Below are 27,168 nucleotides of genomic sequence, written 5' to 3' on the forward strand. Positions count from 1 at the left end.
CTGTACAGGAAATGAACAAGGGAAGTTATGAGTGAAAATCGTTCTGATACCTCTGACAGCGGAATACACGAACTACTACTGTTGTTGCTAACATTATACGGTAGGCAACTTTCATAGGTGGTAGTATGGACCAAAACAAGGACAACTGGTCAGTAAACATGGGCTCTAATATGCATACTTGAGAAACTATGAGCACTATCTTCACTATTGTGAAACGCACTCCTCCATTGAACAAGTGCTCATAGCTTTAAGGTACGCCTTGAGCCGTGTTGGGCTCATGTTATGCGTTGGTTTAAACCTTAGTTCCTATTCTGTGTTTCGTTTCACACAGTTATCGCGATTATGCTGTTGTTCGCTCTCTCCGTGAGAGGCAGCAATGGTGTATGTCGATATTCGCACCTTATACTATCTTTGGTCTTGTGCTTATAGTTTCCGGCTATGCTGTGTGCGAGCAGTCGGTCGATTGGCGTGGAGCAGCGAGGAAATCTCCGCAGGGTGTAGTTTGGCCGGGCACGCTGGCGGTCTCTACGCAGTGTCGGAGTGTGTGGGGCTGTTCCCACTGCTACGAGGTCCGTGTCTCACCGACCCTGGACACGAAAGTTGAGTTTGGATTTAATTTATCAGCAAGTCAAGACTGTTCACATTGTGCCGTCTGGTTCTCGTTGTGGGCTGTTGGGACATTCCCGCGAGCAACAACGTGTGTGTTCGAGTTGGCGAAGGTTTAGCCACTGTCTGGTGGAGTCTATGTTTAGTTACTTGCACCAACAGAATTTTCTGCCTTGTGGCCGTTAACGTTCCGGTTACCTGCCCTGGCCGTTGACGTAAATTCAGGCAGTGTCCTTTCCTCACCGTGTTGTCGTTGTCCAGTACGGTGTGTAATTTGACAGCTTAATGTATGCTTCGTTGCGGGCGTTCATGCCTTTTACGTTTTGCATTGAACTCCCGGTTCTGTGCTGGTCGAGTGGAGCGTAAGTTACCTTGTCGGTGGGTCCGTTGTGTGTCTGTTGGTTCGGTTGTCGTCGGATGGAGAATGGTTGGGTCGACTGCCTGTCTCACCTAAGTGGTCGTTAGTATTTCAAATGCTGGACGACCCCCGAAACTTCTGAGAGCCGTTAGCTGCACTGCCTTTTGTTATGTTCTGTTGTGTGTATTTGTATGTCTCATAACCGATGGTTTTGAATTAAAGTTGAATTGTTTTTAGTGGTGTTTTCAGTCATGGGCCTTCAGCCGCTTTAAAATTAAAATTCCTTGCTTGTCAAGTGTTAGATTGTTTGGGTCTTTAGCCTGATTAAAATATTGTTTATAGATAAAGTCTTGGGCCTTCTGCCTACTAAAAATTATTTTAGTTGTGTTTTGAGTCATGGGCCTTCAGCCGTTTTAAAATTAAAAGTTTCTTGCTTGTCAGGTGTTATGTAGATTGTATGGGCCTTCAGCCTGATTAATATGTTGTTTAAAGATAAAGCCTTGTGTCTTCTACCTACCAAAAATTATTTTATTTGTGTTTTAAGTCATGGGCCTTCAGCTGTTTTAAAATTAAATTTCCTTGCTTGTCAAGTATTAGACTCTTTGGGGCCTTCAGAATAATTTAAGATAAGACTTTGTTGTTTAAATTTATTTTACCTTGAGTTTTAAGTCATGGGGCCTTCAGCCGTTTTTAAATTAAGGATCTTTGTCTTTCGAGCATCAGACTGTTTGGGGTCTTCAGCCTGATTGAAGATAAAGTCTTCTGCCTTGTTTTTTTTTTAATTAATTTTACCTTGAGTCTTAAATCATGGGCCTTCAGCCTTCTTTAAATTAAGGTTGTCGCTTTTCAAGTGTTAGATTTTGGGCCTTCAGCCAAATTGTATAACTTACTTAACGTGAGACCTTCTGCCCTGTAAATATTCTCTTTGGCGTCTGAAGTTTGAGTTAATGGCTTTTAGCCTTAAAAAAATTAAAGCGGTTGTGCCCTTAAGGCATAAGATAGTGTAGCATATTCAGCTGATAACTAAGTTCAAGAATTTGTGCTCTAATGTTTGGTCAAATAAATAAAGTTATATGTGTTCGAGTGTAACTGACAGCCGCTCATTTTGGCCCCTTTCCACAATTCCAACTACCTGTCCTATCCTGTGGGTTTAGCAAGGCGTTTCACGCATTTTAGAGCGTATGTTTCCGAGACTTTTTTTTCTTGTTTTCATCGGTACTACCTCCGTTGAATGGCTGGCTCTGAGCACCATCGGACTTAACTTCTGAGGTCATCAGTCCCCTAGAATTTAGAACTACTTAAACCTAACTAACCTAAGGACATCACACATATCCATGCCCGAGGCATGATTCGAACCTGCGACCAGAGTGGTCGCGCGGTTCCAGACTGTAGCGCCTAGAACCGCTCGGCCACTCCGGCCGGCTCCTCCTTTGAAAGTTGCCTACACTGCAATTGTAGGAACAACAGTACCATTTTTTGTGTAACATGAATTGTGAAACACCCTGCATACTCGGCAAAGCACCCTGCGATGTGTATGTGTGTGTGTGTGTGGGGGGGAGTATTCCTGGTTCCACATCAGTTTTCCTCCTCTCCTGCTCCATTGGGAATGACGCATTGGCATGACTGGCGATAACCATTGGAATGAGCTCCAACTTCTCTGATTTTCACCTTAATGATCACTTCACGACGCCGAGTATGTGAAAGAATTTGCTCCTCTTCTAGTAGAAGTGTACCGTAGTACACTGGATGAACGAAGAGTTCCTCGTGATTGGTAGATTGTGCACGTCATTCTTATTTTTGAGGGGCGTCATCGAACACATGCAGATAACTGCCGCCCTGTATCTCTGACAACTGTCTGTTGTAAAGTTTTGGCTGATGTTTTATGCTCGCGTATAATGGGATTTCTGGAGACCGAAAACCTCAGCTGTAGAAATCGGCATGGGTTTCGGAAAGCACGATCGTGTGAAACGTAACCCGCTCCGTTTACACACAAGACCCAGAAAGCAGTAGGTACAGGCGGCCACAGTGATGCCGTGTTCCTTGATTTACAGATGATGTTCGATGAACGAAACACGAGGGTACGCTGTATCAGACCATCTGTGTGATTACAATTATAGTAATACCTTCAGCTGCTGACGGGCGTTGATGTATGTCAATGGGAACAGTTGAAAATGTGTGCCCCGAGCGGGATTCGAACCCGGGATCTCCTGCTTACATGGCAGACGCTCTATCCATCTGAGCCACCGAGGATACAGAGGATAGCGCGACTTCAGGGACTTTCTCGCGCACACCTCCCCGCGAGACCCATATTCTCACCTTGTATGTCCACACACTACATTTGCAGTGTCCCACCCCAACACACTCATTACTCGTGGAAGACATTCTTACTAAGTCCCGTAAGAGTTCGGGGAATATTTGTGCATCGGCACAGAAGAAGAAGGTCACGGCCGGTATTGCCAGAACTATGTACATAAATGGATATGATGTCCGTCCTTTGGGATATGTCCGAAAGAACAGACACCATATCCATATAAGTATATCTGTGTAATTGGACTGAAGCGCTTCTAGCAAACAGAACACAGCGTATAATTCTCAACAGAGAGAAACCTTCAAACGCAATAGTAACTTCCGGTGTGCCCCCAGGGAGTGTTACAGGACCATTATTTTTCACAACGTACATAAATGACCTAGAGCATAACGCCGAGGGACCTATGAGGCTTATCGCAGACGATGCGCAAAACTGTAGAGAAATGCAGGAAGAGCAGGAAGACCTGCAGAGAACAATATTCAAGAAAGGTAGTAGGAGTAATCCACTAAATTACAGGCCCATATCGTTAACGTTGATATGCAGCAGGATTTTAGAACATATATTGTGTTCGAACATTATGAATACCGCGAAGAAAACGGTCTACTGACACACAGTCAACATGGGTTTAGAAAACATCGTTCCTGTGAAACACAGCTAGCTCTTCATTCACATGAGGTGCTGAGTGCTATTGACAAGGGATTTCAGATCGATTCCGTATTTCTGGATTTCCGACAGGCTTTTGACACTGTACCACACAAGCGGCTCGTAGTGAAATTGCGTGCTTATGGAATATCGTCTCAGTTATATGACTGGATTTGTGATTTCCTGGGAGAGAGGTCACAGTTCGTAGTAATTGGCGGAAAGTCATTGAGTACAACAGAAGTGATTTCTGGCGTATCCCAAGGTAGTGTTATAGGCCTTTGGCTGTTCCTTATCTATATAAACAATTTTGGAGACAATCTGAGCAGCCGTCTTCGGTTGTTTGTAGATGACGCTGTCTTTTATCGACTAATAAAGTCATCAGAAGATAAAAAAACTGCAAAACTATTTAGAAAAGATATCTCAATGGTGCAAAAATTGGCAGTTGACCCTAAATAACGAAAAGTGTGAGGTCATCCACACGAGTAGTGAAAGGAACTCGGTAAACTTCGGTTACACGATAAATTAGTCTAATCTAAAAGCCGCAAATTCGACTAAATACCTAGGAATTACAATTACGAACAACTTAAATTGGAAGGCTGTTGGAAGGCTGTTGTGGTGAAGGCTAACCAAAGACTGCGTTTTATTGGCAGGACACTTAGAAAATGTAACAGACCTACTGAGGAGACTGTCTGCATAACGCTTGTCCGTCCTCTTTTAGAATACTGCTGCGCGGTGTGGGATCCTTACCAGGTAGGACTGACGGAGTACACTGAAAAAGTTCAAAGAAGGACATCACGTTTTGTATTATTGTGAAGTAAGAGAGAGAGTGTCACTGAAATGATACATGATTTGGGCTTTCTCCTCCGAATGTGAAAATATTTTGTTGACACCGACCTACACAGGGAGGAACGATCACCACGATAAAATAACGGAAATCAGAGCTCGCACGGAAAGATATAGGTGTTCATTCTTTCCGCGCGCTATACAACATTGGAATAATAGAGAATTGAGAAAGTGCACTTAAATGTGATTTGCAGAGTATCGATGTAGATATGGATATAGACGCTTGGTGCTGGGAGTGGGAACTGACTCTCAACTTAAACAAATGTAACGTATTGCGAGTACATAGTCAGAAAAACAATTTATTGTTCGATTGTAGAACAATTACTGGAAGCAGCCACATCCATAAAAAGTCAAGGAGTGTGAGTACAGAGGGATTTAAAATGGGAAGACGCACAACACTTATAGCAGGAAAGGCAAATATTAGGCTTATATTCCACAGGAAATGTAGTCCATCAGCAAAGGAAGTCGCGTACAAAACTCTTGTTCGAACAGTACTTGAATATTGCTCATCGGTGTGGGATACGTCTCGGGTAAGACTGATAAAGGAAACAGCGACAATCCAAAGAAGAGCACCGCATTTCGTTACAGGTTCATTTAGTGAGCTCGAGCGCGTAACAGAGATGCGTAGCGAGCTCCAGTGGTAGATTATGCAAAAGAGTGGTTCTGCATCACGGTGTATCCTGTGCCCCGTAAGGCAGACAGCGTAATGACCATTGGAAAATGCGGACAAAGGCCGCTGTTCATTTGCGCGGCCGACGCAAATAAGGCCACGAGAAGGGCGCGAAATCAGGAGAGAATGGGAGCGGCCTTGTGGGGCGCCAGATTGTGCCGACCGAGATTCCGCGGCCACGCCTCTCGTTCGAGAGAAATTCCCCGCGGACTTGGGCTGCCACGATGTTGCCCTCTTCAATTCCCACAGCAGTTAAATTTCTGGAGCGCAGCGAAGATGTTGTGGATGCTGTTTCACTTTACGTTCCACAACTCAGATACTCCAGGTTACTGGAGAACTATGTTTTTTCCGTGTCGGTATCAGTGAACGTAAACAAATTATGGATAAAGTAAAGCGAATCTTCTCCGCAAAAGCTACAAGTTTTCAGAGTTTCTTCTCGAGATTTTCCCTAAGGAAACGAAAGAATATATCTAAAACGGTAACTCTGTTCGAGTAAAGTATATCGCTGTGCAAAAATTAAAGATGAAAGTAACATTCACATGATGTGTCACTATCAAGACCCATAACTCGATGAAACTTGGACCGTACATAGAATGAACTGCTAAAGTATAGTACAAAAGGTAAAGAAGGTAACAGGAAGAAATACATAAAGAGACGAACAGAAATGAAACTTTTATTCAAAGACAATAATTACACCGAAGTCAACGTGATTTATGATGGTTCGCTGAAGATTACAAAAGAGGGGACATGGTTCTTACCCCTAGAGATACCAAGGCAGTTACATAAAGTACATTCCAAAGGGGGGAGAGGGTGAGCGGTAAATTATACCCACCATAAAAAAGGTAAATGCAAATTTCAGTGATTGCTATTGACTTTTACTGGCAACATAATTATTGAAGAGACATTAACGCGCAAGTAAGTTTCTGACCCTGAAAATACTGAGTATGACATTCACTTCGGAAAGTGACATCTACTACGAAGACTTGAATTTCTGAGTATATTTTAAATGAAATATTTAAAACATTAATGGTATCTGGCAGAAGAATTCATTAAAAACAACAAACATTTCTTTCCAAATTTTAAAATACAAAATTACTCACTAGATTACACTACTTTCAAAAGCTGGGCACAAACGTACCACCCCCCCCCCCATCCCCACCCCCCACATTCCCCTTGGGTGTTGCAGGGTGGTTGTGACAACCACGGGCAGCAGTATGTGCTCCCCAAAGTGCTCGCGTGCTGGCCACAAAGTTGTTAAGGAGTTCTTGTCGTAAGGAGTTCCACACCTTCACCAGTGCGGTTGACATCTGCTAGAGAGGCGTTGTTGGATGTGGATGTGCTGCAGTACGTCCGACCAATGAACCACAAAAGTGCTCGATAGGACTTAAGTCGTTACAAGAGCTTCTCCGTCTGCGGTGTTCAAAGCGGTCGCACATTGTCGTTCATAAAAATGAAGTCAGCATCGAATGCCTCCCAGAAAGGACGCACTTGTGGAAGAAGTACAGTACTATAGGCCTATATCTCTGACATCGATCTGTTGTAGAATTTTAGAACATGATTTTTGCTCGCGTATCATGTCATTTCTGGAAACCCAGAATCTACTATGTAGGAATCAACATGCATTCCGGAAACAGCGATCGTGTGAGACCCAACTCGCTTTATTTGTTCATGAGACCCAGAAAATATTAGATACAGGCTCCCAGGTAGCTGCCATTTTCCTTGACTTCCGGAAGGCGTTCGATACAGTTCCGCACTGTTGCCTGATAAAGTAAGAGCCTACGTAATATCAGACCAGCTGTGTGGCTGGATTGAAGAGTTTTTAGCAAACGGAACACAGCATATTGTTCTCAATGGAGAGACTTCTACAGACGTTAGAGTAACCTCTGGCGTGCCACAGAGGAGTGTTATGGGACCATTGCTTTTCGCAATATATATAAATGACCTAGTAGATAGTGTCGGAAGTTCCATGCGGCTTTTCGCGGATGATGCTGTAGTATACAGAGAAGTTGCAGCATTAGAAAATTGCAGCGAAATGCAGGAAGATCTGCAGCAGATAGACACTTGGTGCAGGGAGTGGCAACTGACCCTTAACATAGACAAGTGTAATGTATTGCGAATACATAGAAAGAAGGATCCTTTATTGTATGATTATATGATAGCGGAACAAACACTGGTAGCAGTTATTTCTGTAAAATATTTGGGAGTATGTGTACGGAACGATTTGAAGTGGAATGATCATATAAAATTAATTGTTGGTAAGGCGGGTGCTAGGTTGAGATTCATTGGGAGAGTCCTTAGAAAATGTAGTCCATCAACAAAGGAGGTGGCTTACAAAACACTCGTTCGACGTATACTTGAGTACTGCTCATCAGTGTGGGATCCGTACCAGGTCGGGTTGACAGAGGAGATAGAGAAGATCCAAAGAAGAGCGGTGCGTTTCGTCACAGGGTTGTTTGGTAAACGTGATAGCGTTACGGAGATGTTTAGGAAACTCAAGTGGCAGACTGTGCAAGAGAGGCGCTCTGCATCGCGGTGTAGCTTGCTGTCCAGGTTTCGGGACGGTGCGTTTCTGGATGAGGTATCGAATATATTGGGTCAAATGGCTCTGAGCACCATGGGGCTGAACATCTGTGGTCATCAGTCCCCTAGAACTTAGAACTACTTAAACCTAACTAACCTAAGGACATCACACACATCCATGCCCGAGGCAGGATTCGAACCTGCGACCGTAGTAGTCGCGCGGTTCCGGACTGAGTGCCTGAACTGCTAGACCACCGCGGCCGGCTCGAATATATTGCTTCCCCCTGCTTATACCTCCCGAGGGGATCACGAATGTAAAATAAGAGAAATTCGAGAGTGCATGGAGGCTTTCCGGCAGTCGTTCTTCCCGCGAACCATACGCAACTGGAACAGGTAAAGAAGGTAATGCAGTGACACGTAAAGTGCCCTCCGCCACACACTGTTGGATGCCTTGCTGAGTATAAGCGTAGATGTAGATGTCACAATGACGGTGACCGGTGAGTGTGGGTATTCAAAGATTTGGATATCAGTACGCTCATGCAACATTGTGCCATCCCCACACCGTAACACCTCGACCACCAAAACTGGACGTATCCTCTTACGGCGAGAGGTGAGAACATTTAATGAACAGAGGAACATTGCCGAACAGTACAGCAGCGGTTCTAGGCGGTGTAGGATTCATAAAGTCCTTACTAGGTTTCCGAAAGCATGTGGCCCCATATGTCTATGAACACATCGTGCAGATCCTGTGGAATACGGGCGAGTCGTTTGTGGGCGCGAGGCTGGCATAGGTTGTGTTCCACTAGTTTCAGCTCAGGCGAATTTAGTGGCCAAGACATCAACGGATGCTAGAATTCAGCAGGTTTCCTGTTGGGAGATATCATCACCTTCGGAGAAGACGTAATCATGAGGTACGCTGGTGGTCCGCAATACTGATCACGTAATCCACAGAGGATGTGTTAGATGACGATGAAGTAGGCTTTAGGAAAGGTATAGGCAATCTGATGTTGCAATTGCTAATGGCAGGAAGGCTAAAGAGAAATCAAAACTTGTTCATAGGATTTGTCGACCTGGAAAAAGCTTTCGACATTGCAAAACAGTGCAAGATGTTCGAAATTCTGAGAAAAATTGTGGTGAGCTGTAGCGAGAGACAGCTAGTATACAATATGCACAAGAGCCAAGAGGAAATAATAAGAGTGAATGACCAAGAACGAAGTGTTCGGATTAAAATGGGTGTGAGATTGGGACGTAGTTCTTAAAGAACTACGCAAAATATAGGCATGAAAAAGTTCTTGTGCAATCATGGATCATGTGACGAATGTCCAGTGTACAAACTTTGCATAAAGGCGGCAAGAAGAAATATTAGGTGTAAAATGTATTAACGTTTAATTTCTGGGGATAATTCATACTTTGTTTTATTTAAATTAAATTTGGTTTCGTAAATGCAGAATGTCTTTTTATAAACCGCTCTCTGTAATGGTGTTGGATAACTTAGAAATTATAGCGAGTATTGGAGTGCAGGAGCTCTCCTGTTTGTATACCTAATTCAACACCCAGTAGGAACTAAGCATCTACCGCGCTTTGTGTAGTTCTTTGTGATGCAGCTCTGTGTCTCTTGCAGTCTCTGGGAAACCGTCTTACAGCACGAATCAATGTAGGACTGCACAATACAAATTGTTGTTAAGATGAAGTAGAACTTACGTTCTGTTGGTTCTTTTATCGTGACTGCAAAGAAACCGCACTATTAAATGTTTTAGTGAAAAACTGGACCTTTAGTTCGGAAGATATTTGCTTGTGAACTGTCATGACGTCCTTAAAACTCCACGTGGCGTGTTTCGTGAACATCTCGAGACGTTATGACGAACACTTATTTCGAAGAAGTCCACATGGACAACTTGATGTAGTAACACGTGAATGGCTATGCGTCAGTGACCGTACAGAACCTGAAAATTATTTGTGTCGGACTGGTGAACTTCGGGTTGCTTTCGTGTGAAACTTTGTAGTTAAACAGTACCCAACTTACACCAATAATAGTTTAGCAGTAAATACGGACTTGATAACCATTTACAAATTGCTGTGGAAGGCAATAAAGCGTAATTGATGAAACATTGAAACTTATTATGCAAGTAAACCTAGCCAAGAGTTTACTTAGATTTTGATCAGCTTTGAATATGTTGCCGTGTAGACTAAAATAAGACACACATTTTTACATACGTGCGCATACTGCTGATAAGGGGTGAAACACCCCACTGAAAATGTGCTTAGATGGTGCATACAGATTTGTCCAAAAAGTCATTTTTTCGAAATCCCCTAACCCCATTATTTTGTTTTTCATTTTCACATTTGACTGACAGCAAAACGTACAGCATCGTTAGTACCAAATGCAATCGTATGTGATGAAGTGGTATTCCAGAGATGCATTTGTCAGAAATAAGCCTCAAATTTTCTGCATCAATGTGCGTTCAGTAATTTTTTTAACGCAAACAATTATGCGACTTTCTCATTATTGTATTGTACATATTTATAGTAATGTTACAATTACAACGTACAAACAATTTCAAATATAACAAACTATATTGTAATGAAATATGAAAATGGTACAACCTGAAAATAAAAATAAATACACCAAATGGTAAAAGAAACGACAAACAAAACAAGATATTTCATATTTCATAAAATTAAAAGAAAATGTATGTAAAGAACAATATACATAGAATATCAATTTAGAATATATTTATCTGGGAAAGTATTACTGAAGAACCCAACATTACAGTTGGCACTGAAGCGGACATACATCGTGCACGCAACCTTGTCATATTTAATTACGCTGTATTTGAAATTGTTTGTACATTATTGTTATAGCATTTCTGTAAATCTGTACAATAATGAGAAAGGCACAGAATTTCTTGGGTCAAAAAATGCTGAACGCACTGTGATAATGGAGATATTTCTAGCTTATTTCTCTGACAAAGGGGTCTTTGAAACACCACTTCGTGATATACTACTGAATTTGGTATTAACGATGCCATACGTTTTACTATTAGTCAAATGGCTAAATGAAAAAAAACATAGTGGTGGGGAGGGGGAGGGGAGGAGAACTTTAGAAAAAAATGACTTTTTCAACAACTCTGGATGCCAACTTTGCAGCGTACATTAAAAACCATACAACTTTTATTTGAAGGTTTTTTTTTACCTGTTACCATTTCGAGGGTATACATTCAGAAATATTAAACTCAGTTTTTTTTTCAAGAGACTGTTTTGTCCCCTTAACGTCCATATGGGCATGTATAAAAAAATAAGAGTCTCTTATTTTGTTCCACACTACAACATATTCAAAGCCGATCAAATCGAAGTGTGTCCTCAAGGCAGGTTTACTTGATAGTATCCCGCTCTACCGATATTTTTACGAGCTTACAGCTGCCTCCAAGCTCGAGTTACGCTGGCTTCGCGGTCACAGCACTACTACTAACGCAGCCGTTTGTGTTTTGGTTTAGACGTAGCCTACGCATGGGACGATAAATTCCTGGTGCGACTGGCACTAGTCTCCGGTCCTTGGTGTGGGATGTTCAAATGTTCAAATGTGTGTGAGTTCGTAAGGGAGCGAACTGCTGAGGTCGGCACTTTTACGATGGTACACAGCAATTGCCTCGCATTTTCATACAACAGGGTCTAAGCCGCCGTTCCTAATGTAATGAGGTGATTACTATAAGTGCATGAAATGTCTCCTGAGTATAAATAACTTGACACGAATGCCCTTTTCCAAGCTTATTCTAGACTTGGTCCTGTCAGATTTCCGATTGTACATAGAAATTGCTTCGTCTATTCATACAACAGGCTCTACGCCGACGTTTCATTGTACTGATTCGATTACGGTAATCACACGAAACCTCTCCTGCCCAGCCGGTCGGAATGGCCGAGCGGTTCTAGGCGCTACAGTCTGGCACCGCGCGACCGCTACGGTCGTAGATTCGAAACCTGCCTCGGGCATGGATGTGTGTGATGTCCTTAGGTTAGTTAGGTTTAAGTAGTTGTAGGGGACGGATGACCTCAGAAGTTAAGTCCCATAGTGCTCAGAGCCATTTTCTCCTGCCCATAAATAACTTGACATCGATGTGCTTTTGCATGTTTATTCTAAACACGTACAGGTGTCAATATAATTTCACACATGTTCACACCGTCAGTGGGTATCTGAGGGATTAGAACTGGAATTCACTGTGACAGGTGGAACGGCACCAGAGTGCATTCGAGTTCTTCGTATTTAGTGCTGTGTGTTGTGAAAATGTTAGTCTTGGGCGGTAACTGTGAAGGACGCGGATATGCCGCGTACTAATTGGAAACAGCGTTGTCTGCACCTAACCGACTTTTAAGCCTCCCCATTGTGGGTCTCCGGTTAGTGCGCAGGTCCAATCCTGCAATCACCACAAAGGAGCGTCGCTGTATTGTGCACCAAGCACGTCTTAACCGCTTTACATTTGCACCTGCCAGTAAAGAACTTCTGTGTCATCCCACAACAGTCACGCGGAGTGGCTCCGCGGTTTAGGGCGCCATGTCACGGATTGCGCGGCTCCTCCCGCAGGGGGTTAGAGTCCTCCCTCGGGCATGGATGTGTGTATTGTTCTTAGCATAAGTTAGTTAAACTAGTGTGTAAGTCTAGGGAGCGATGACCTCAGCAGTTTCGTCTCTTAGAAACTCACACACATTTGAACATCCCACACCAAGGACCGCAGACTAGTGGCAGTCCCACTAGGGATTTATCGTCCCATGCGTAGGCTACGTCAAAACCAAAACACAAACGGCTGCGTTAGGAATAGTGCTGTTACTGCGAAGCTTGGACTGCTGACAAATGGCGTTGTGCTTGGTAGGTATTTAATCAAATTTTCTTCGAAGCGCCTTTTATCGGCTGAACTAGTATCTAACAACGCAGAGTGAAGGAGCAGACAACAAAGAAGCCTATCGAGGTAGGTGGACTGAATGTTAGGGAAGAGAAGTCATAACCCGCCCCGCGGCACGATGTCAGAAAAGCGCGTGTTTACGTCTGTTGCAGCGGCTACGCCCCACAAAAAGCAGTCAGCCTTACGCCGGTCGGCCTGTGACAGCGCCAGCGATTAAACGAGCCACGAGTGCCAGCGCAACTGGAGAGTCGCCCGACTGCTTCAACAGACAGCCACTTAGAAATGAGAAAGATAAACGACATTTCACAAGACAAATGGAGGGGACCACCTGTGGAGGCTTCTCATTATGGAACTGCAGATGGCTTGTTAATTGAATTGAAATGAATTTGAAATGGCAGTCTTTGCTGAAAGAGTGAAATGCTACACAGAGCGAAAGTGAGGGCAGGAGCGGCAGCAAGAGCGAGAGATGTGAAAGAGGAAATATAAAGCCTCGGATTCGGATGCTGCCATCTACAGCAGCGAAATGAACTCAGAATACTCCAGGCTGCAAAGTGGAAGTAAGTAAAGGAGAACACAGTCGTTAAAGCTTACAAAATGTGTAAATTTGTCTAAAAATAATGCAGAGGTTTGAATGGTAGCTTGTGGAACAGTTCGAGTTATTTGTGCATTTCACATTAATTAAATTCCAATCGCCTTTTGTCACGACTATTACTTGCTCTTAGCTCAGAATGGAATCATATAAACTGTCATCGTTTCAAATGACAACTTGATATAGGGCAAGCCGGTGCAGAACGAAACCACAGGGCAGAGCGGAACTATCGGTTTATTTCGGTTGTAAAGCGGTGCACTGTAGAATAAATTCCAGGAACTATTCTTCAAGCGACGAGGATGGTAATAAGCTATTGTAGAAGGATTTTTCTTTGACTGTTGTGCCTGTAACGTGTTTGCGCTTTTTTTTTCCGCGTACGTACTGCAACGTTAGTGACTCTTTATGTGCAAGGTAAGCAAAAACGCAGTATCTACAAGTTTTCTCTTTCTTAATATCTCAAACAAATGTTAAGCTCCTTATTTCAAGGCGTATAGACGATGTTTGCTTTTCAAAGGGTTTTGTGGGCTTTGAAGTACACCTAATCTCACATGTCGGAGTAAAAATGGAAATGCCATGTGACTAGGGCCTCCCGTCGGGTAGAACGTTCGCCTGGTGCAAGTCGTTCGAGTTGACGCTCCTTCGGCTTCGTGCGTGTCGATGGGAATGAAATGACAATGATAAGGACAACACAACACCCAGACCCTGAGCTGAGAAAATCTCCGACCCAGCCGGGAATCGAACCCGGGCCGTTAGGTATAACATTCCGTCGCGCTGACCAATCAATTACCAGAGGCGGACACAGGTAGGGGTGGAACGGACAAAGGTTCCGTTCTGCCACAGGTACCGTACCATTCTTCCATAGTACTCATATTTATTCTCACACTTCCAAGATACATTAGTACATTTTCCAATTTTTCATACTGATGCTAGTGACAATTCTTCTTTCCTCATACATAGTTAGAATATACTAATCCTCGAAACTGGTATACAGAAAACCTGGAATTGACATCGGTTGTGAAAATGGAAAGGGGACCTAGGAAAGCTAGTATTCAGTTCAACGTTTCTAAAACAACTCTTCAGAGAGCAGTTCAGAATAATCTTCAGAATGAGACTTCTGAAACTGACAAGTCAATGGGAAAAATTTGCCGTGCTTTCTGGAATGAGCAATAGTTAGAGCCTGTCGGTTATTTAAAAGACATGGATGGCAGATTGTTTCGACTGACAGTGAAAGAGTTCAGTGCGTTAGCTTTTCAGTTGGCAGAGAAAAACAAATTGATGCCCATGTGTAATACTGAAATGAAAATGGCGCGCGAAGACTAAATGACTCAGGCATCTAACGTTTTGCCACGTGCAAACTCATATACCTAATGTGTTTTTGAGGATTTTGGGAAATATAATCAAATTTTAAAGTTGAACTTGTAAGGAAATGTAAATTTGTGATACCACTGACTGGGGCGCAACGGGAAATTTTTTTTATAACGTTCGTCTGAGAGCCTTTACATCTGATTTCTCTGAATATATTAAATGTCACACAGAAATATTTTTATCTGTTTCTTTGCCAATTTACTTGAACTGTGGTCACTTCAATGTTAGAATTACTGTCCTGCAACGGGTCCCTCTGCTCTGCATGAAGTGTTAAACAGTACTGTCAGAAACGATGTAGATGACAGACTGCTTCTTGTTACAGTCGTTGAAAGCGACCAAATTGTATCAGGTACGACTGCAAAACTGTTGAATAATTTAAACAGAGGCAGCTCGCTCCCTGTGCGAACCGCCGTAATGGACAACACTGCTGTTCTCTTGAATGTGGAGCTCAAACACTAGCACATACAGAACATTCCTGCTATCGTGGTGTGTTCTCAGATGCGTTTCCGATCACTGAAAGCAACATTGTCAAAGATCTTTTATCTCCACGTTCGAGAGTCCTCAGAATGTTCTGACTGGTATTTGAAACCCGTACCACTTAGATACAAGTCCTGTGTCTTAATTACTAAGCGTCGTCGAGACCTCGCAGGAGCAAAAACTATGAGGTCCGAAAAATATGAAAATAAATATTTCCCTCGTGCTTTCCGTGTTTTATGCTTATGACCCCATCTTTTCTTCACTAGCTGCTCTCTGTAGTTATCTGATAATTGAAGTCAGGTTTGTGAAGTAATGAATTCTCTCGTCGTAATCTATAAGGTTTTTGAGACGGTTTTTGCATCTTTGCCTGTTAGCTCGCGAAATCTTTCGGTGCTATTTTTGCCTTCATGAAGTCTGTCCTTAATAAGACGATTCAACAAACTAAATGAGAAATAAACACGAGTGAACAATATGACTTTGCTATGTTTTCATCTGTCAGTATGATGCAATACCTTTTAAAAGCTGTCCATGAGTGTCATTAAAAGTACGAGCATAACCTTATGTCATTAATGTGCCTATTTACGTTTGTATCTTTGAACTCATTCGCTATTGGAAAACATCTCAAGATCATATATATGTAAACAGTCTCGTCGTTATAAAGCCGTCGAAAGAGTATACCTTCAGTGTATTACCCACACTATTCGCGCTCATTCCAGCACATTAACAATGGATGATTGTCCTTTTCGTGGATTCAAATGCATTAATATTTCCCCAAAGCATCGTAATTACATTAAAATATTTTAAAACAGTGTCAGTGTGAAAGACATGGTGCTCTTTCATACATTAGCTACTATCTCCACACTTTCTATGGATGTAGATATCCAGATCGATAGAAGTGGCTGCTGTATCACCTTCCAGCATCTCTTTGTTAAAGTTTTCCAAGGCCGTCCTGCTTCGCATCATGTGGCGTGAATGCCCCATCAACAAGAACTCTTGCTTATTCAGTCAAGATCGAGAGATGAGTTAGCAGAGAGAAGATAAGAGAGGAGAGTTTCCCTTCTTTAGGCAACGCCGCCACCAGAGACATCCTGGAGAACTTCGTGCTATGGTTGCTGTTGTACATCTGCATTCTCGAATGGGTGAACACCCTACAGATGCGACCACTAGACGGAGGGTACCCTGTTAGTTACGTCGGATAAGAAAAGTCAACGTGTAAATGGCAACAGAGAGAGCAGGTAACTGTATACTCCTCCAAGGTGGTCTAAACGGTCGCAGAGCATGCGAAATAGAACTGTTCCACCGGAAACAGACGCGGAAAGATACAGACAAAGATGCCCCCTCCCATATTTTCAAATAGTGGGACCGCAGTTTGTGTACTCAGAGGGCGACTTAGTCGTTGCTATCACCAAATGATAAGAAAAGGCACGCGCTTAGGATACGGAACAATAAGGTTCTGTTGGACAGGGCTCAATGTGAAATCTCTGCAGCGACCTCTAGACTGCCAGCGGCAGCAACAGGGACTACAGCTCTCCGCCTGATGTATCCTCTATTTTATGTACGCAATAACCCTTTTTAAATCCTACCAGCCAAGAACTTAAGCTACCTAAATGCTACCCTTGATCCCTAAATATTTATTTTGAAAAATTAATGGGAGCATTAGAGCACAACAATTATTCCAGCAAATTCAGCAATACCACAGAGAGGTACCAGCACCGAGTCTTGGGACGGGAATTAGGATCCTGGAAAAATTATTAATCTAGGTCGTCGCTCGAGTGGCTTACGTCAGCCATCAGCAGAGGATCGTCTGCCCAACTGATCTTCTAGTCCATTACCTACCAGCCCAACGGAACGGAAAAAAGTGTAACTGATGGAAACATCTGGGTGTACCAGTCGCCATACTCTCAGTAATAGGGTGTTGAGTGAAGGGGCTGATAGAGTATTAACTGTAATACACTGATGCGCACTACAAAAATATGAAACTAACTGTCACATGACGTGTCACTGCCAAATAATACAGCTTTATGGAACTTAAACCATACATATAAAGAAATGCTGCAGTATACTACAGGAGGTAATTGAAGTGAACATGCAACGAGACGAACAGAAATGACATTTTCATCCAACGACAATAATTACACTGAAGTCACCCCAGTTAATGATGGTCCCCTGGACGTAACAAAGGCGGGACATGGTTCTTAATAGAGTGTGTGATCATAGCAGACATCAATGTATGCTCTGCAACTTGCTTCATGCTGGCTATAAGGTTGGTAAGCAGTTTGCAGTTTTTATGGGAGGGCATTCCTTTCCTCCACCAACGCTGGATGGTCGTTGGTGCGGTGGACGTGCTGCGATACGTCTCCTCAACCCATCTCATATGCGCTCAAAGGTGTTTAATGCGGGGAAAGGCAGGCTATTCCATTGGCAGAATGTCTTTTTATTGCAGGAGTTCCTACACCTGCGCGTTCATGCGGTCACGCATTGTCGTCCTTAAAAATGAAGCCAGGATCGAATGCAGCCATGAAGAAACGCGCACAAGGAGGGAGTGCAATGTGATAAGAATGTTGACTGGTTAGTGTACCGTGTTAAAACATTCGGAGGTTAGTAAGACCATGGAAAATGGAAATGAGCGTTTGGCATCATTGGCCTGGAGGCCCCTTACGAGAAAGTTCCGGCCGCCTTGGTGCAGGTGTTACTACATGCGACGCCAAATTGGGCGACCTCCGTGCCGGATGGGGATGAAATGATGATGAAAACAACACAGCATCCTGTCCCTGAGCAAAGAAAAACCCTGACCCAGTCGGGAATCGAACCCGGGCCTGTACGACGACAATCCGTCACGCTGACCACTCAGCTATCTTTTTTTTTTTTTGCTCCATTTTGTTCGTTGTTGATAGTTGCGTTTATTCGTTGCGGACGTCACATGACATCCGGTCACGTTCGTTTATTGATCGTTTCACTCAGTTTTTTTTTATTACAGAGGCCAACCCGCTCTCTTTTTTTTTTTGTTCGTTTTAGTTCGTTGCATCTGCTCGGGGCGGACGTCGCAAGACGCCAGTTTCAGTTCGTCGGGGATCCATTAACTCAGTTTTTTTATTACAGAGACAGCTAACCCTCTGACCGAACACGCTGAGCTACCGTGCCGGCACCACTCAGCTATCGGGTCGGACAGTAAGCCCATGCAACATTATGACTCCCCATACCTTAATACCTGGGCCACCAAAACGATCATGTTCGACAATGCTCCTGAGTGAATTACGTGCTCCAATCTTGTTCTTGCATGCATTACGTGTTCCGATTTCTTATTAAAAAAAAAAAAAAAAAAAAAAAAAAAAAAAACACGCCCCCACTCCTCGTTGGTCCAGTCCCTAAGCTATTTGCACCATAGCAAACGGTGACGCCGCAACACACAGGCCGTCGGGGAAGAGACCACTTCCACGCAGTCGGCGTATGACTGTGGAGAAGATAGTTGCATGCCTTGCAGTCCTGTTAACTATGGTTGCAATTACACCCACTGTTTGACGTTGGTCCCTACCTGCAAAATGGTTCAAATGGCTCTGAGCACTATGGGACTTAACATGTGATGTCATCAGTCCCCTAGAACTTAGAACTACTTAAACCTAACTAACCTAAGGACATCACACACATCCATGCCAGAGGCAGGATTCGAACCTGCGATCGTAGCAGTCGCGCGGTTCCGGACTGAAGGGCCACCGCGGCCGGCTCCCTACCTGCCTGTTGCACAGTGTACCGGTCAGTTGTTGGTGTAAGTGACCGTGGTTCCACCTCCTCTCCTTCGGACAGCAGTACCAGTGGTATAGGACGCTCCCAATGCATGTGAAAGAATGCTGTGAATAATGCCGAAATCCTGCGACACTCTCGTCACACTCCGTCCTTCTTCCAGTTTCCCTATAAGCCTCCCCCATGTGAAGGCACCCAAATGTTGTCTCCAGGCCATTTTGTATTGGAGAAAACCGCAACAGTGCACCGTAGCTGCTCGCTGATTGACACTCTTTTCCCGTTCCCTGAACTGCCACGTGTTGCGGGGCCAGCGTTATAGTCACTCTGGCCTCACGCATGTGACGTCCAGCTTTTTGTGCACGGCTGGCAACGGAGGCCACAATTCTCAAAAGGGGGAAGGAGTGAAGTGGCCCAAGCGACAAGAGCACCTTGTCAGTCTGCCAAGTAATATGCAGGTCAGCTACAGCCGCAGTCCTGCAGCTGGAAACTGAAGTAATGCTTACGTAAGCTGTCGTTGAATTGCCACAAACCAGGGAAGGTAGCTCACGTACTGCCACATGGGGTAGCACAAGCAACGTTTCCACGTCGAGTACGTGATGGAAGCCCGCCTGGGGAACAACGCACCTGGCCGGAGTGAGTATAAGTACTCCTGGTTCAGCCGGAAAAATCATGCACTTGAAAGGTGCTACCTTATGGCTAGTCTTTAGTGGAATGAATCGCTAGACTACATAGGCCCTTGCCGAGCTGCGTCGTCTACTAGTCGAAGTCGCTGGTCTACAGGCCGACAGCCAGTCCTGGTGATTCCGGGATTTGAAAGGATCCGCCGGAGCTGTGTCAAGGCTTTAGAGTGGATTTTCCAGCTCAAAGCAAGGTTTTGAATGCACGGAAGTCTTTTTCGATGTGTACGGGGGCAGGCATTATGCCAGAGTAAAGTCAAACCTTTTGACAGCTTCCCAGACCGTTTTGATTTTCGGTTTCAGATCTCGCAGCACACACCTCTGTGTTTTGATTTTGGGTTTCAAATCTCGCAGTAGCTCATGGTTGCTGTCATTGTTCACTATTTCATCTTTAGGAGTGTAGCGAATCAGCAATGGACTTTCCATACCCAAAAACACTGACATCGTCGACTTTCCTGTGGGAGCTTGGCTTTTGAACTTTCTTACTGCGGCTAGACATGAGTGGCGCCACAATGTGCTCTGCTTCTTACTCTATGATTCGCCTGGTCATTGGTTAGTGTATGACCGAGACAGGCTTCTCCTCCTCCTTCAAAGAGCCTTTTGCAAATGCTGAACCGTAGCTAATGTTCAACTCTTGCGTCACATCATCAGTTTTGGCACGACGATCATTAGAAATCATTCCATTAGCTGTCTCGATGTTCCTATCCGTTTTTCAAGTGGATGGCCTATCGGGATATTTTTTGTCGCTGACAGTCCACTTCTAAAGCGATTAGCGATTTATTTACATATAAATTTTTCGTTCACTAGGACAGTTGTCACTATAATGGAGCTGCATTATGCGAATAATACCCGCAGTTAAATCCCTTCACACTACAGAAGTAACTTCCCGCATTTCTTCCTTGAAGCATGCCATAACAAAATGCTCTGATATCATTACGAGTGGAGCTATTCACTGTACCATCGCAGATAAAGGCCTCACACACGGACGACAGATCCCAGCAATTCTTCGTCCGTAGGTCGCACGTGTACCTCCAAATCACAGATCACGGCGATCGATCTGTGGTCGCTAGTACATCTTACGCGGTCTGACGAATCGACTACGACGAATCGGGCACGTTTGGAAATACGACTGCCTGAGTGGGACTAATTTTTCTAGTCATTAAACGTGGAGTATGGACTTTAAAATAAGCAGTTACTCTGGCAATACCAGTATGAAAAGTCTAGTTGACGACGAAATTGCCACTAACATTAAGAAGAAATACAAATCTAAAAATCTCTTAGAGTTTTTTTATTGAGCACCATTTTAAAGCTTGTGGTGTAGAAACGGAAATTAATGAGAAGCGCCAATATATTGGGCTCCACTAGTTGATATAGAATTATTTATGAAACAACTAGACGGATTATTATTACAGATTTTAATTTCTACAGAGAATATTAGGTAATATTAAGTGAATTGCCATTTTGTGTAATCTAAATTTCCCTCACACACAGTTTATAGCAAAATTTATGGAAACCAGCTGCACTACTATTGATAACATTTGGAAAGACACAATGCAATTGTAAAGATATCGTGGAAATAGGAATTTCTTACACATAGGGTGCTCTGCAGCTTGTCAATATTGGAAATTATGTCCGTAAGCTGCCCAATAGAGTATATACGACAAGTTGAGTTATATGATAAAGTAGCAGTAAGAATAATTAATACGGAATACAAGATACCAGACGTAAATGTGCTTTGAATGATATTTTGTCTTTTGTAATGCAGATGCCGCTGATGACGGATATGTGCGTCTGATACTACTCTGGCAACAGTTAAATAAGTAAAATTATTCTATGTTGGACACCTACACGCACGCACGCACACACACACACACACACACACACACACACACACACACACACACACACACACACACACACGCAGGGTGTGCCACCTAACTTTGCCACTTCATATATTTCCGAAATGTGAAAAATGCAATTAATGGGGCGCGCGCCCATGTCAGGGGCTGAGACAACAGGCAGGAATTCACTGGAGGTTCCATTAATGTCAGTCTCTGTTTCACTACTCTGAACTCTATACCTTCTAGAATACTTAGGCTTTAATTAATGGAAACGGCGTCACAGTTTCTATCGCAATGATGTAAAGCTACAATGCGAATTGCCTGCCTGAAGCGTGCTGTAGGCAACCCTCGCACTGCACATTACGGCGGACACTGTTGTGCCGTTGCCATCCTTTAAAGTCTACTTCTTTCAGAAGGTATGAAGTTTAGGACAGTGAAAACAAGTCTGTCATCACTAATTGCACCTCTGGTTTTCATTTCTGTAGAAAAAACATACATTTGATGTTTAAAAAAGGTAAATTCTTGTTGAAAGTGATTTGTTACATTTATGAATTGTGCATTCCTGCCCGTTGTATATGATACATTTCCAATTCTGTAAACACCTGTAGTTAAGCAACAAGAAATAAGTGATATTAAAACATATTTATAAAATCAGGCTTGTGGGATCAACGCAGGACACTTAGTGTCCATGGAAAATGTAATGTGTTCTGTAACAGCCTATAATTTGCAAGAAAAGCACTCCAAAACAAGTTGTTGTTGTTGTTGTGGTCTTCAGTCCTGAGACTGGTTTGATGCAGCTCTCCATGCTACTCTATCCTGTGCAAGCCTCTTCATCTCCCAGTACCTACTACAGCCTACATCCTTCTGAATCTGCTTAGTGTATTCATCTCTTGGTCTCCCTCTACGATTTTTACCCTCCACGCTGCCCTCCGGTACTAAATTGGTGATCCCTGGATGCCTCAGTACATGTCCTACCAACCGATACCTTCTTCTAGTCAAGTTGTGCCACAAACTTCTCTTCTCCCCAATTCTATTCAATACCTCCTCATTAGTTATGTGATCTAACCATCTAATCTTCAGCATTCTGCTGTAGCACCACATTTCGAAAGCTTTTGTTCTCTTCTTGTGTAAACTATTTATCGTCCATGTTTCACTTCCATACATGGCTACACTCCATACAAATACTTCCAGAAACGACTTCCTGACACTTAAATCAATACTGGATGTTAACAAATTTCTCTTCTTCAGAAACGCTTTCCTTGCCATTGCTAGTCTACATTTTATATCCTCTCTACTTCGACCATCATCAGTTATTTTGCTCCCCAAATACCAAAACTGCTTTACTACTTTAAGTGTCTCATTTCCTAATCTAATTACCGCAGCATCTCCCGACTTAATTCGACTACATTCCATTATCCTCGTTTTGCTTTTGTTGATGTTCATATTATATCCTCCTTTCAAGACACCATCCATTCCGTTCAACTGCTCTTCCAAGTCCTTTGCTGTCTCTGACAGAATACAATGTCATCGGCGCACGAGAACAATAGCGACTATAAGGCATGTCAGTATGGTGCCGGTGGTACCAACCCCAGGAGAAGAAAAAACTTGCATCTGCTTATTGAGTTGCCTCGGTATTTTTTTAAGTTAACAGGAAGTTACACAGAACCACTCCTCCTGCTGCCGAGCCAAGTAAGAGGGCAGTGTGTACAGGTGTGTGATGTCCGCGCCCTCGTGCTACGTGTCATTACACGGTGTTAGCAGCCGGTGCGCGCGGCTGCAGACGGCAGACAGCGCGCTGAAGGAGGCGGAGGATGGCGGCACTGGCGGCGGGCCAGCACCTCCCGGAATAGAGCGGCCGGCGCTTTCTCAGGTTACCGGCGGGCCGGCAGCGCCAGTGGCAAGCTAGGCTGGTCACGCGCCGGCTACCGCCTTCTGCGAACGCCGTGTCGGGGGACCGACCTGAAGCCGAGGGCCGCTTCGCCCTGGCTGCGCCTCGCCCCCGCCACGAATGTCGCTTTCACTCACTGGAGATACTTCCTCCCACAACATATCGGCTGTTAACTTTATTTACAGACGAATGGAAAAACTGGTAGAAGCCGATCTCAGGGAAGAGCAGTTTGGATTCCGTAGAAATATTGGAACACGTGAAGCAATACTGACCCTACGACTTATCTTAGAAGCTAGATTAAGGAAAGGCAACCCTACGTTTCTACCGTTTGTAGACTTAGAGAAAGCTTTTGACAATTGACTGGAATACTCTCTTTCAAATTCTGAAGGTGGCAAGTCGAGGGACATGAAAGGGAAGCAGTGGTTGGGAATTGAGTGAGACAGGGTTGTAGCCTCTCCCCGATGCTATTGAATCTGTATATTGAGCAAGCAGTAAAGGAAACAAAAGAAAAGTTCGGAGTAGGTATTAAAATCCATGGAGAAGAAATAAAAACTTTGAGGTTCGCCGATGACATTGTAATTCTGTCAGAGACAGCAAAGGACTTGGAAGAGCAGTTGAACGGAATGGACAGTGTCTTGAAAGGAGGCTATAAGATGAACATCAACAAAAGCAAAACGAGGATAATGGAATGTAGTCGAATTAAGTCGGGTGATGCTGAGGGAATGAGATTAGGAAATGAGACACTTAAAGTAGTAAAGGAATTTTGTTATTTTGGGAGCAAAATAACTGATGATGGTCGAAGTAGAGAGGATATAAAATGTAGACTGGCAATGGCAAGGAAAGCGTTTCTGAAGAAGAGAAATTTAACATCGAGTATTGATTTAAGTCTTAGGAAGTCGTTTCTGAAAGTATTTATATGGAGTGTAGCCATGTATGGAAGTGAAACGTGGACGATAAATAGTTTAGACAAGAAGAGAATAGAAGCTTTCGAAATGTGGTGCTACAGAAGAAAGCTCAAGATTGGATGGGTAGGTCACATAACTAATGAGGTATTGAATAGAATCGGGGAGAAGAGGAGTTTGTGACACAACTTGACTAGAAGAAGGGATCGGTTAGTAGGACATGTACTGAGGCATCAAGGGATCACCAATTTAGTACTGGAGGGCAGCGTGGAGGGTAAAAATTGGAGACCAAGGGATGAATACACTTAGCAGATTCAGAAGGATGTAGGCTGCAGTAGGTACTGGGAGATGAAGAAGCTTGCACAGGATAGAGTAGCATGGAGAGCTGCATCAAAGCAGTCTCAGGACTGAAGACCACAACAACAACAACAACAACAATTTTATTTCTCTTTATGGACCTCTTGGTCAAGGTCGCTATATTGTGGCAACACAACAAATCGCCTGCATCAGATTATTACTCTGATCTCGGAACTCCCTCCAGAATATACCCTGAGGTGACAAAAAAAATCATAGGATACTTCCTAATACGATGTCAGACCTCCCTTTGGCCGGCATAGTGCAGCACCTCGACGTGGCATGGGGTCAACAAGTCGCTGGAAGTCCCCTGCAGAAATACTGAACCGTGATGCCTCTATAGGCATCCATAATTGCGAAAGTGTTGCCGGTGCAGAATGTGTACGAACTTATCCCTCGATTATGTTCCATAAATGTTCGATGTGATTCATGTCGGATCTGGATAATCAAATCATTCGCCAGAATTGTCCAGAATATTCTTCAGACCCATCACGAACAACTGTAGCTCGATGACATGTCGCACTGTCATCCATAAAAATTCCATCTTTGTTTGGGAACATGAAGTCTACGAATGGATGTAAATGATCTCCAACGAACCAAACGTAATCGTTTTCAGTCAATGGTCGGTTCGGTTGGAATAGATGACTCAGTCTATTCCATTACACACAGCCCACACCATTATAAAGCCACCACCAGCTTGCATCTATATCTACATCTACATCCATACTCCGCAAGCCACCTGACGGTGTGTGGCGGAGGGTACCTTGAGAACCTCTATCGGTTCTCCCTTCCATTCCAGTCTCGTATTGTTCGTAGAAAGAAGGATTGTCGTAATGCCTCTGTGTGGGCTCTAATCTCTCTGATTTTATCCTCATGGTCTCTTCGCGAGATATACGTAGGAGGGAGCAATATACTGCTTGACTCCTCGGCGAAGGAATGTTCTCGAAACTTCAACAAAAGCCCGTACCGAGCTACTGAGTGTCTCTCCTGCAGAATCTTCCACTGGAGTTTATCTATCGTCTCCGTAACGCTTTCGCGATTACTAAATGATCCTGTAGCGAAGCGCGTTGCTCTCCTTGTTGGATCTTCTCTATCTCTTCTATCAACCCTATCTGATACGGATCCCACACTGCTGAGCAGTATTCAAGCAGTGGGCGAACAAGCGTACTGTAACCTACTTCCTTTGTTTTCGGATTGCATTTCCTTAGGATTCTTCCAATGAATCTCAGTCTGGCATCTGCTTTACCGACGATCAACTTTATATGACCATTCCATTTTAAATCACTCCTAATGCGTACTCCCAGATAATTTATGGAATTAACTGCTTCCAGTTGCTGACCTGCTATATTGTAGCTAAATTATAAGGGATCTTTCTTTCTATGTATTCGCTGCACATTACACTTGTCTACATTGAGATTCAATTGCCGTTCCCTGCACCGCGCGTCAATTCGCTGCAGATGCTCCTCCATTTCAGTACAATTTTCCATTGTTACAACCTCTCGATATACCACAACAACATCCACAAAAAGCCTCAGTGAACTTCCGATGTCATCCACAAGGTCATTTATGTATATTGTGAATAGCAACGGTCCTACGACACTCCCCTGCGGCACACCTGAAATCACTCTTACTTCGGAAGACTTCTCTCCATTGAGAATGACATGCTGCTTTGTTGACATCTTGAGTTCATAGAGTCGTGGGATCTGCGCTACACTCGAACCCTACCATCAGTATTTACCAACTGAAATCGCTACTCATCTGATCGGGCCACGGTTTTCCGACACGGTCTCGAGCCCAGATGACAGCTCCTCCAATCCACTGGCCTCTCATAACTTGTGAGATGATACTACCGCCATTTGTATATATGCATATTCCTATCCCATGACTTGTCACCCCAGTGTTTCTTCCAATCTGCAGTCGAGCGTGCGCTGTTGTCAGATTTTCTGGCAGATAAAAAGTGTGTTCCGAACTGGGACTCAAAGTCGGAACCTTGTCTTCTGCGCGCAATTCTCATACCGGTTGCACTCTCCGCGCATTGCTCACGACACACCCTCTCACATTTACATAAGTAAAGGAAGTTTCACAACAACACACAAACTCTTGCAAAGTGAGACAGTCCCATAAGTGGCTGCTAAGCTACATCTATGCACCATATCTTCTTCCAGGACTGCTACAAGAATAAGGAATGCAGGAGTATTTCTGTGGACTTTTCGCTGGAATCCCTCTGGCATACAGATACTTCTGTCAAAATTTTTGGTTGTTGGTGAAACTTCCTGGTTGTCTGCTCGTGCACCATGAATTTTTATTGTTCTTGACTTTTAGTCCAGACCTGGGTCGAATATTTTCAGAAATACTCCTGGTATCGCAAAGTTTTGCCGACTGACTGGTCGGACGTCGGTGATCAACATAAATACCGTGAAAACCGATCCTGGTAGAGGTTTACACTTGATCGGAGACGTAATACTTGTCAAAGATAAAGTTTAGCTGTCGTACAGTCG

At 43.7% G+C, this 27,168-nt stretch overlaps 1 protein-coding gene and 1 non-coding gene across 2 annotated transcripts in view; both read right to left on the minus strand.

Annotated features, from left to right (window-relative positions):
• The window catches only part of LOC126187524 (spondin-2-like), a 612,132-nt gene that overhangs the window by 44,311 nt on the left and 540,653 nt on the right, over nt 1-27,168 (minus strand). The gene's annotated exons all lie outside the window — the stretch shown is intronic.
• Nucleotides 3,141-3,214, minus strand: Trnat-ugu (transfer RNA threonine (anticodon UGU)). The gene has a single exon. It is a non-coding gene; the product is annotated as a tRNA-Thr (tRNA).

The sequence above is a fragment of the Schistocerca cancellata genome, chromosome 5, assembly GCF_023864275.1.
Source record: "Schistocerca cancellata isolate TAMUIC-IGC-003103 chromosome 5, iqSchCanc2.1, whole genome shotgun sequence".
In the NCBI taxonomy this organism is placed as follows: domain Eukaryota; kingdom Metazoa; phylum Arthropoda; class Insecta; order Orthoptera; family Acrididae; genus Schistocerca; species Schistocerca cancellata.